The sequence below is a fragment of the Conger conger genome, chromosome 2, assembly GCF_963514075.1.
Source record: "Conger conger chromosome 2, fConCon1.1, whole genome shotgun sequence".
In the NCBI taxonomy this organism is placed as follows: domain Eukaryota; kingdom Metazoa; phylum Chordata; class Actinopteri; order Anguilliformes; family Congridae; genus Conger; species Conger conger.
In genome coordinates this window covers 316,466-329,200 of record NC_083761.1, presented here as the reverse complement: position 1 = coordinate 329,200, position 12,735 = coordinate 316,466, and the positions used below count along the sequence as shown (strand labels likewise).

Below are 12,735 nucleotides of genomic sequence, written 5' to 3'. Positions count from 1 at the left end.
TGGACTCTGCCAAGGTTTCCCCTTGTCACCGGTCCTGTTTGTGGTATTCATGGACAGGATCTCAAGGCGCAGCCGAGGTGAGGAGAGTGTCCGGTTTGGTGACCTCAGAATCGCATCTCTGCTTTTCGCGGATGATGTGGTTCTGCTGGCTTCATCGGACCGTGACCTTCAGCACGCACTGGAGCGGTTTGCAGCCGAGTGTGAAGCGGCCGGGATGGGAGTCAGCACCTCCAAGTCCGAGGCTATGGTTCTCTGCCGGAAAATGGTGGATTGCTCCCTCCAGGTTGGGAACAAGTCTTTGCCCCAAGTGAAGGAGTTCAAGTATCTCGGGGTCTTGTTCACGAGTGAGGGTAAAAGGGAGCGTGAGATCGACAGGCGGATCGGTGCAGCGTCAGCAGTAATGCGGGCGTTGCACCGGACCGTCGTGGTGAAGAGGGAGCTGAGCCGGAAGGCGAAGCTCTCGATTTACTGGTCGATCTACGTCCCAACCCTCACGAGCTTTGGGTAGTGACCGAAAGAACGAGATTGCGTATACAAGCGGCCGAAATGAGCTTCCTCCATAGGGTGGCCGGGCTCAGCCTTAGAGATAGGGTGAGGAGCTCGGACATCTGGAGGGAGCTCGGAGTAGAGCCGCTGCTCCTTCGCGTCGAAAGGAGCCAATTGAGGTGGTTCGGACATCTGATCAGGATGCCTCCCGGGCGCCTCCCTTTGGAGGTTTTCCAGGCTCGTCCAACTGGGCGGAGACCCAGAGATTATATATCTCTCCTGACCTCGGGATCCCCCAGGAGGAGCTAGAATGCGTTGCTGGGGAGAGGGACGCCTGGAATACCTGGCTTTGCCTACTGCCACCGCGACCCGACTCCGGATAAGCGGGTGATGATGGATGGATGGATGGAACATTGCAGCACGACTGTGGAGATTCTCCAGCCTCGCTCTCCAGGGCTGGATCGACCTCCCCATCCCCAGAAGAGCTGCTCCCTCACTGCACTCTGCACTCCTCCTCTCCTCCCACTGTACTCCTCTCCTCCCGCTGCACTCCTCCTCTCCTCCTGCTGCACTCCTCTCCTCCTCTCCTCCCATTGCACTCCTCTCCTCCTCTAATCTGTCACTTCCTCTCACCGCTCTCCATCTCCAGCACTGTAGGACCTGCATTACAGCACAATAACACATAATGTAATGCAGGCCTGCTTTAATATATACATATAAATAGCTGAATGTAAATGTCACTGAATGTGGCATTTCTAACCAAGCAAGACCTACAGGCCACATCACCTGGCTGAGGGAGATATCCACTGACTCTATCAGCGGAGGAAAGTGCAACATGGAGCCATTATGAAACGGTCTGGACTGCTTAACACGGCTAGAGTGTACTTAGGACACGCTGGGCCAATTAGCACTATAATGTGTACTAAATGTGCATTACTGAGCTATATTTATACACTTGCACTTCAATGTAAGTAAACAAGTCCAGGCGTGACATAAGCAGCAGGAATCCCCAGACTTTCCCACGTCATGTGAGCGCGATATTTGTGGAGTAACAGGGGCTCACAGGCTGGGATATGTGTGGAGTAACAGGGGCTCACAGGCTGGGATCAGGGGTTTACGGGGGTTTAGAATTTCATTCTAAAATTAGTGCACTCAGCCCTCGACTTCCAGTAAACTCCATTCAGGGTTTATACACAACAGACACAGCAAAGAGCAAAACATTAACCAATTATTATGCTGGAAATATTAATTAAATAATATATTAATTAAGAAATATTAATTAATAAACATTATATAAATTATTTTTAATATATAACTCAAAGTCATTCAGAAAAGAAACTGCATAATTAATAATTACACTGTTACAGAAAAAGCAACAGCTGTTTGTACATTAACGTTGTTGGTTAAAATATGGGTTTGGGCTTGAAACCCCACTGTAGATTTTGATGTAAATCTCCCACAATGCTCCTGACTGCAGCCCTGGAACCATCATCCATGAGGACCACACGCCCGTGACATCACCACGCGTCTGTGACATCACCACGCGTCTGTGACATCACCACGCGTCTGTGACATCACCACGCCTCTGTGACATCACCACGCCTCTGTGACATCACCACGCGTCTGTGACATCACCACGCGTCTGTGACATCACCGTACACCCTTGACATCACCACGCCTCTGTGACCTCACCACACGTCCGTGACATCACCACGCGTCCGTGACATCACCACGCATCTGTGACATCACCCATTGATGTTGCATGGGCTTGTGAACACTACGGAAATAGAGGTTACCGGAAAAGGGCAACCTTTATATGGGCATGAGCTCTGCACAAGATACAGCGACTCACCAGCTTAAACTGGCACAAAGAAAAAGCACCAATAACTCACCCCAACGCACTGACATCAATAACTCACCCCAACGCACTGACATCAATAACTCACCCCAACGCCCTCACATCAATAACTCACCCCAACGCACTGACATCAATAACTCACCCCAACGCACTGACATCAATAACTCACCCCAACGCCCTGTCAATAACCCCAACATACAACATTCGCTCGATGCACAACTCACACACATACACTCACGTGCACACAGACATGCACGTATACACACACACACACACACACACAGTCAGGCATACAGGTGAGTAAGAACTGACCCGACTCCCTGTGCAAAGCCATCTGAAAAGGAGATCAAGGCTGAAGGTCTTCAATGGTTTTAAAATCACATCTGTATCAATACAACTAAAACTGAAGTAACAACCGTAAACCTAATTTAAGTAAGCCCACCCTCCGGTTAGGGTAACGGTTAGGGTAACGGTTAGGGTTACGGTTGGGGTGGGAGGGCTGGGTTAGACAGGGAAGAATCCGGAACAGTGCAAAAATAACCACACAGGCTGTAGCTGAGTATTTTATATTTTATACTGATTTAAAATCATATTTATTTTACAGTTTGCTGCTAAATAAGACAAAATGTCACCAACAAGGCAAAACAGTTGGACTAATTTCTAGATTTGCCAATGGAATAAGCACATTTCACCTGTGAAGCAAACAATAACTTAAAACAAGCTAATATTTCCTACTTGAGAGAAAGTAAATACTCTTAATACAAGATTACAAACATTTGTTAGGAAAGACACTTTTTATAGTGTATGTATGTCCACCCTAAACAGACAGGCTGTAGGTGTTTGGTTACAGGGTGGAGGTGTTGGGTTGCAGGTGTTGGGTTGCAGGGTGGAGGTGAAGGGTTACAGGGTGGAGGTGTTGGGTGGAGGTGTTGGGTTGCAGGGTGGAGGTGATGGGTTGCAGGGTGGAGGTGTTGGGTTACAGGGTGGAGGTGTTGGGTTGCAGGGTGGAGGTGATGGGTTGCAGGGTGGAGGTGATGGGTTGCAGGGTGGAGGTGATGGGTTGCAGGGTGGAGGTGTTGGGTTGCAGGGTGGAGGTGTTGGGTGGAGGTGATGGGTTACAGGGTGGAGGTGATGGGTTGCAGGGTGAAAGTGTTGGGTTACATGGTGGAGGTGTTGGGTTGCAGGGTGGAGGTGATGGGTTGGAGGGTGGAGGTGTTGGATTACAGGGTGGAGGTGTTGGGTGGAGGTGATGGGTTACAGGGTGGAGGTGATGGGTTACAGGGTGGAGATGTTGGGTTGCAGGCTGGAGGTGATGGGTGGAGGTGATGGGTTGCAGGGTGGAGGTGATGGGTTGCAGGGTGGAGGTGATGGGTGGAGGTGATGGGTTGCAGGGTGGAGGTGATGGGTGGAGGTGTTGGGTTGCAGGGGGGAGGTGTTGGGTGGAGGTGATGGGTTACAGGGTGGAGGTGATGGGTGGAGGTGTTGGGCTGCAGGGTGGAGGTGATGGGTTGCAGGGTGGAGGTGATGGGTTACAGGGTGGAGGTGTTGGGTGGAGGTGATGGGTGGAGGTGTTGGGTTGCAGGGTGGAGGTGTTGGGCTGCAGGGTGGAGGTGATGGGTTGCAGGGTGGAGGTGATGGGTTACAGGGTGGAGGTGTTGGGTGGAGGTAATGGGTTGCAGGGTGGAGGTGTTGGGTTGCAGGGTGGAGGTGATGGGCTGCAGGGTGGAGGTGTTGGGTGGAGGTAATGGGTTGCAGGGCGGAGGTGATGGGTTACAGGGTGGAGGTGTTGGGTGGAGGTGTTGGGCTGCAGGGTGGAGGTGATAGGTTGCAGAGTGGAGGTGATGGGTTACAGGCTGGAGGTGTTGGGTTGCAGGGTGGAGGTGATGGGTTACAGGGTGGAGGTGATGGGTGGAGGTGATGGGTTGCAGGGCGGAGGTGATAGGTTGCAGAGTGGAGGTGATGGGTTACAGGCTGGAGGTGTTGGGTTGCAGGGTGGAGGTGATGGGTTACAGGGTGGAGGTGTTGGGTGGAGGTGATGGGTTACAGGCTGGAGGTGTTGGGTTGCAGGGTGGAGGTGATGGGCTGCAGGGTGGAGGTGTTGGGTGGAGGTGATGGGTTACAGGCTGGAGGTGATGGGTTGCAGGGTGGAGGTGATGGGTTACAGGGTGGAGGTGTTGGGTGGAGGTAATGGGTTGCAGAGTGGAGGTGATGGGTTGCAGAGTGGAGGTGATGGGTGGAGGTGTTGGGTTACAGGCTGGAGGTGTTGGGTTGCAGGGCGGAGGTGATGGGCTGCAGGGTGGAGGTGTTGGGTGGAGGTGATGGGTTGCAGGGCGGAGGTGATGGATCATGACTCAGGCTGCTGCACCCCCCACCCCAGCCTTGGCTCCAAAAATCATGGTTGCCATAGCGCCAGCTTCCATTGCAGCGACTCAGCAGAAGGGGGGAGGGGGGGTCATAAACTCACTCTGGACACAGTGTGCTGTTCTACAGAACCATGCAGGACTGGATACAGCATCCAATCACTGCCTTGCACCTTCATCATCATCATCATCATCCAAATTCATCTCTCTGCCCAACCCCCACCCACACCCACACCATCTCTGCTCCTGCATTACATTCCACAGCTGTTGCCTCTGCAGTGTAACAGACAGAGAGAGCCTGTCTGCTGATTTACAACACACTATTACAGCTCATTAATATAACACACTATTACAGCTCATTAATATAACACACTATTACAGCTCATTAATATAACACACTATTACAGCTCATTAATATCACACACTATTACAGCTCATTAATATCACACACTATTACAGCTCATTAATATAACACACTATTACAGCTCATTAATATCACACACTATTACAGCTCATTAATATCACACACTATTACAGCTCATTAATATAACACACTATTACAGCTCATTAATATAACACACTATTACAGCTCATTAATATAACACACTATTACAGCTCATTAATATAACACACTATTACAGCTCATTAATATAACACACTATTACAGCTCATTAATATAACACACTATTACAGCTCATTAATATCACACACTATTACAGCTCATTAATATAACACACTATTACAGCTCATTAATATAACACACTATTACAGCTCATTAATATAACACACTATTACAGCTCATTAATATCACACACTATTACAGCTCATTAATATAACACACTATTACAACACACTTATTACTGCTTATTGTGTCGTCTTCTTAGCCATTATGCTAAGACTCACACGGTTGACTTATTCGGTTGGCATGGACAGAAAGTCAAGTTCCAATGGAAAGTTACATGGAAGAGCAAGGTGTTCTGCACAAACACACATGCAGATACACACACTCAAACCCTAAGTACAAGCTATTTTCCACTGCAGCTGCAGTTCTGGGCCCTGCCATGGCTGAGTTCGGCTCACAGAGTAATCGGCTCTCCGCCCCTCAGGGGGGGCTCAGCAGGGGCGGGGCCGCCGGGGCCTTGGTACCGCTGAGACCAGACGGTTCTCTGGAGGATCTGCCACGGAACGGGGTCATAGGTCATAGGTGTTGTGTCCAAGCTAACGCAAAAATAATTGGATTATATAGGGTACAACTGGCTACCAAATTGGGAGAAAAAGGGAAAAATCCAGAAACAATCCTTAAGTATTTGGACAGGCCTCAAGTCCACTATTTACGAGGCGACAGGGATCTGCTCAACCTCTCACTGTAGAGAGCGACACACCACCACAGATCTCTGTAGAGAGCTACACACCACCACAGATCTCTGTAGAGAGCTACACACCACCACAGATCTCTGTAGAGAGCTACACACCACCACAGATCTCTGTAGAGAGCTACACACCACCACAGATCTCCTCCTTATGAAATATTCAGCAGAGTGAGTCGATCAATACAAACTGCTTCTGCTCCAAACAGCTCAGCAGGGTTTGGTACGGAACAGAATCAGCCGACCTGCTCGAAAAGAAATGACAGCTGTCTCTTGGGCTGACCTAAATCCACACAGGGTTAGGTTCTGGAAGTGATCAGTCAATCTGGGCAGCCCCTATACCCCAGTTCCCATTATCTACCCCACACACTGAGTATCTGCCCCAGCACCCATTATCTACCCCACACACTGAGTATCTGCCCCAGCACCCATTATCTACCCCACACACTGAGTATCTGCCCCAGCACCCATTATTTGCCCCAAACACGTTTTGTAAAAGACGTAAAGAAACGGGACAGTGGGGTGTGTACACACCAGCATCACAGCCATAGATGGGTTTTACAGAGTACAGTAGGTCATGCTGAAATCATAACAGAGAATCTACACTGTAAAGGGTAGCTGTGTGTCTACTCAGTAACAGTCAGTCTCTACACCAAAATGCTAAGTTTCCCTTGTGTCTGTAACTTGGATCTGAACTGTATTCAGACAGTACCCCACCCAGACCAGTACTATAACATTACATTACATTACATTAATTACTATAACTCACAGGGAACTGCTCTCCACTCCGCTTTACATCATGGGAGCTCACCACCAGCCTCACTGAACAGGCCCAATGAAGCCTAACACCCCAACAAGAGTTTCACAGAGCACAGCTCTAAGCACAGAGAGCACAGCTCTAAGCACAGAGAGCACAGCTCTAAGCACAGAGAGCACAGCTCTTTAAGCACAGAGACCACAGCTCTAAGCACAGAGCACAGCTCTTTAAGCACAGAGAGCCCAGCTCTAAGCACAGAGCACAGCTCTTTAAGCACAGAGAGCACAGCTCTTTAAGCACAGAGACCACAGCTCTTTAAGCACAGAGACCACAGCTCTTTAAGCACAGAGGCCACAGCTCTAAGCACAGAGAGCACAGCTCTAAGCACAGAGAGCACAGCTCTAAGCACAGAGACCACAGCTCTAAGCACAGAGAGCACAGCTCTCTAAGCACAGAGAGCCCAGCTCTAAGCACAGAGACCACAGCTCTTTAAGCACAGAGAGCACAGCTCTAAGCACAGAGAGCACAGCTCTTTAAGCACAGAGAGCCCAGCTCTAAGCACAGAGGCCACAGCTCTAAGCACAGAGAGCACAGCTCTTTAAGCACAGAGCACAGCTCTTTAAGCACAGAGAGCACAGCTCTAAGCACAGAGACCACAGCTCTTTAAGCACAGAGACCACAGCTCTTTAAGAACAGAGAGCACAGCTCTAAGCACAGAGACCACAGCTCTAAGCACAGAGACCACAGCTCTAAGCACAGAGAGCCCAGCTCTAAGCACAGAGAGCCCAGCTCTTTAAGCACAGAGAGCACAGCTCTAAGCACAGAGAGCACAGCTCTTTAAGCACAGAGAACACAGCTCTAAGCACAGAGAGCACAGCTCTTTAAGCACAGAGCACAGCTCTAAGCACAGAGCACAGCTCTTTAAGCACAGAGAGCACAGCTCTTTAAGCACAGAGGCCACAGCTCTAAGCACAGAGAGCACAGCTCTTTAAGCACACAGAGGCCACAGCTCTAAGCACAGAGAGCACAGCTCTAAGCACAGAGAGCACAGGGACTTCAGCCTCACTGCTCATAATAGCCTGAGAACATCAGCAGTTATGCAACAGAAATCCAGGTCAGTGACACAGACAGACAGACAGACACATGAGTAGGTGGTTAAAGTTTCATCATAAGGACTGAAGATATTATATTATAATAAATAATCAGGAGAGAGTGAGAGAGGGAGAGAAAGAAAGAGTGAAAGAGGGAGAGAAAGAGAGATAGAGAGAGAAGGCGAGGGGGGGGTCTCACCACTTCTGAGGCACTAAATGCACCAGATTTTACGGAAGAACAGCAGTTAAAAAATGTGGAGCATGCAGCTTCTACAGCAGGTTACTGTAGTCCTGAAGTCCCGACATTCAAAAGTAACTCAAATCCACCAGAGGTGAATAGAACACATTATTGGGGTTTAATGTGTTGCCAAGCAATCAGCCAACAGTTGTCATTTGCCACATTGTCCAGGACAGCAAGTCTGCAGTGCCTGCCAATCCCATCATACCCTGTGTCTGACTGGTCCCAGATCACATGGCAGAACCTGATCCAGGAGTGGGGCTGGGTGTCAGGCCCAGATCAAGTGACACTGTCAATCAGCCCGAGAGCCAACAGTGTTACCGTGCGCTACCTGAGCAGCTGGAGGAAAAGTACACCACTGCACATACAATCTGATGCATTCAGCCAACCGCAGTAAATAAACTTGCACATGATGCTGTAGAGAACAGGGCTGCGTGTGGATGTAGGACCTGATGCAACAGCAATGCAATCACAGTAATAATCTATGGAAGCATTTCTAAATGTGTGTTGATTCACGATAAAGGTACAATGTGCGCGGGTGTGCAAACACTTGGAGAACAAAACTCATCCACTGAGACTCAAACAGCAGCCTCCCACTGCAGAACCCAACAACCTCTACTGCAGAACCCAACAACATCCACCGCTAGAACCCAACAATCTCCACTGCAGAACCCAACAACATCCACCGCTAGAACCCAACAATCTTCACTGCAGAACCCAACAACATCCACCGCTAGAACCCAACAATCTTCACTGCAGAACCCAACAACATCCACCACTAGAACCGAACAACCTCCACTGCAGAACCTAACAATATCCACCGCTACAACCCAACAACCTCCACTGCAGAACCCAACAACCTCTACTGCAGAACCAAACAACCTCTACTGCAGAACCCAACAACATCCACCACTAGGACCCAACAACATCCACCACTAGGACCCAACAACATCCACCACTAGAACCCAACAACCTCCACTGCAGAACCTAACAATATCCACTGCAGAACCCAACAACATCCACCGCTAGAACCCAACAATCTCCACTGCAGAACCCAAAAACCTTTCCGTAAACATGTATTACACACATTTAGTCAGCTGTACTCCACACCCTGCAGCCAGAGTGGGTCATTCCAGTGACGTGGCCGTGACCATGGCAAAGCAGAGCTGCTTTAAAGAGCAGATGTGCTGGACAGGAATACCCTGCTACATTAATTACATTAAATTATTATATTACATTAATGACACCAGTTTCACTACCTGCTAGTAAATCAAGCTGTAAATTAATAATTTTCAGAGATTATATCTGAGAATTAGTCTATGGGTGTTATTCTACTAAAAATGATGTATTAGACACTGCGCAGACTGTCCTGCTGAACATCAGAGGGGTTAGCTCTCTCATCAATGTGTTCTTCAACACCTTATCAGACACTGAGAAGAGCCACAAATCAAGAAAATAAAACATAATTACCATGTATATTACCAGTTCTCTATCGTCATTGTGTATGGGAACATTTTTCTCACATTTTCACATTTCCGCCAATCAGATGTAGGAAGTGATTAAATGGTGAGATGCAGAGTTAAGTTTTAGTAGCACTATGACTGGGACATCAGACACACTAAACCCCCAACACATTAAACCCCCAACACATTAAACCCCAGACACATTAAACCCCCAGCACATTAAACCCCAGACACACTAAACCCCCAACACATTAAACCCCAGACACACTAAACCTGGGATCTTTAATGAACAGTACGGACCACGCCTGGCTATCACACAGAGAATGAGTGGAGGAGTCTGCTTCGTGGGGAATCTGCCCCAGAGCCCTGCAGCCCTGCCCCTGGGGGGGGATTTACAGGGACATTCCCGGCCCTCTGGTGGTTTCCCATTTTACCTCTGATTTTGGGGGAGTGTTGCATTATGGGAGCGATTTTGGGGGAGTCTTGTATTATGGGTGGATTTTGGGAGTGTTGCATTATGGGTGTGACTTTAGGGGAGTATTACATTTTGGGTGTGATTTTGGGGGAGTGTTGCATTATGGGTGTGATTTTGAGAGTGTTGCCATGGTTATGGGCGCAGGTTTAAATTCTGCATGACACTATTCCACTACTGCTTGTTAATCCAGGAAGAATTGTTAAAATACACACAAGGAAGGAATCAATTCAATGACAGATGACGCTGTATGTAAACGTATTGTGCGAAAGATTATAGCGTAATTATAACAGTCTTATCGCAGCGGCTACATACTTTCCGGTAGCTATTGGTTTCCTTGTATTACTGCTCTATGAAGTCATTTTCTGACGGTTCATGATGAAATGCTAATATTAGCGCTAACACAGCGATAGCAGATTACCGTCTATACAACTCCAGATATTACAACACTGCAAAATGTGCTCAAAAGTAGTTACGGACAAACGGATAAAACGACATCAATGGCATCTACACCCCAGCCTTCCCGCCCTGCGCCGTCTCATAATCACATTTTGACAGACTCATTATTTAATTCGTCCTTCGGTGCGGCCCTTTGATGCTTTCCTATAGGTAGCTACGCCAACGTCAATGGATGATGTCCTCTGTTTGCACGAGCATGCTGCAGCCCAACTGACCGCGATCGGTCTACGCACTATTAGTATGCAACGTGTAACTTACCGTTTGACATTTTATTCTGTGAATGGGAAGGCTACTCGAAATAAGAATTAGCGGTTTTAGAGACTTTGGCTGTAAACCCCACGTCTTATGAGGAGTTCTGAACAGATTTCTGCAATTTTCAGCTATTTTCTAAATAGCATTTACATGTCGCAATTTAGCTATAATTGGAAGAGCGATAGTTATGACAATGATCAATGCAGGTACAGAAGCGTTAAAAGGCTCTATTTTTTCTGACGATGCTTTGCAAATAGCGATGCAGACACCTTGTAGCCTAATCTCAATGACGAATACTTAAAAAACCTGTTGTTTGTACATAGCCTGTCTAATAGCGGCTGAATCGGATAAGGAGCACCTTGTCAAAACGTGATGTACCAGCATCTCACCCGAATCTCAAGGGTGGAGTGCACCGCCGCGCAGCCGCCGTCATTAGCTGACTTTAGCAAACGTCAGACGCGTTCCAGATCGGTTAAAATAAATGAAATGACTCATAACTACTTTTTTCGCAATAAAATATATGCAGACCACTTGATAAATGAGAAATGTGTTAATTCCCCGCCGTGACGGTGGAGCTGCAAGACGGCGCTGCCGCTGCGCATTCTGAAGGTCCAGCCCGCAGATTTACAGTAGATCGTCACAATTTCTCTAAAAATGTCTTTGCCACGATAGTTTCTAAGCATCTGCAACCCAGTTTCGTCGCTTTTGATATGCATTATTGCATACTACTTCTAAAACAAAAAAATTAGGCCACACGAATGAATTAATGAAATAAAAAACCCTGAGAGATCAATAGCTTGCTTGCAGTTAGCTGCGTTATAGCCTAATCGCAGCACTTCGGCCAGACAGAGGCGAAATTAGATGCACTGTCTAGCCAACCATTTCGATTCATTTGCCACATCATTAATTAAATGATCTGCTTAAACTGTAGTTGCACTTACAATACATGCAATCTATAATGCAGCCGACACGTTAGTATTGTGCTTTATTAACAATCACGCCGCGAGCTAGCCTCTCCAGTCAGCTAGCTAGCTGTTCGCTAACAAAGACCGCAAATACATTTTGGTTGGGACATAGGCGTGACAGGTCTCCGCTAGGATACAATGATGAATTCCATTCTGCATGGCGTGGCAGCGCTGCGCAACATTTCAACACCAACGAGCAATAATAACGCTGTCCTTAATTTCACTAATAGCTAGCGAGTTACCAGCTAATAAGGTTAAGCCGCAGTCGTTTTTACCTGGCGAGCCAATTTGATTTTCCGTTTAAGTCTTCACTTGCTCCAAAGACAAAATCCCAAATAAGACAAATCCGTACAAATCCGCCCTGTCGTTGATTTTCTGGAAGAAAAGAGTTTCCCACATTACAGTGGGAAATAAACACACGATGTCCCTTATTTCGCTTATCCAGGCGCACTAAAGCCCTGCCGCCGGTCCGGTCGCGGCGTCCTAAGTTTATCGAGGGGCGATTTGCTCGATGTACGGTACGAACGTCACAGCAAGAACTGACAGCGCTTTTCCCATGCGTGCGTGCATGCGCAGACTGTCCGGCTGCGCGTCTCATGTTTAACATGCAGTGGTGCTCAAAGTATTGTTGAGCTGGTTGAACTGTAGCCTAAATATCCCCACAACGCCAAATCTGTTTAATAACATAGACAATCAATCACACGACATCGCCGATCTATGTGAAATAGAAGTCGTGGTTTGTGTACAATCCTGAAGAAACGAGCCTATTTATTTATTTATTTATTCATCAATTTTACATAGGCCTATTGGTTACGTCACGAATTGAATTGCGGTCAGAACACCGAGTTCCATGGGTCAGAACGACCAAATAACGCCCAGTGAAATACTTTCATGTGGTGTTATGAGGTGTGATTTCTGCTCCGTGGAACCAGCGTGTAGGTATACCTGGCAGCGGTAAACCACGACG

At 47.8% G+C, this 12,735-nt stretch overlaps 1 protein-coding gene across 4 annotated transcripts in view; it reads right to left on the bottom strand.

Moving 5' to 3' along the window:
- LOC133122006 (CSC1-like protein 2) overlaps nt 1-12,272 on the bottom strand; it is a 50,096-nt gene extending 37,824 nt beyond the window's left edge. For all 4 annotated transcript variants that reach the window (XM_061231645.1, XM_061231647.1, XM_061231648.1 and 1 more), the window contains exon 1: nt 12,044-12,272. The gene's annotated coding sequence lies outside the window, so the exon portion shown is untranslated. The remainder of the gene's footprint in view (nt 1-12,043) is intronic.
- Between the last annotated feature and the right edge of the window lie 463 nt (nt 12,273-12,735).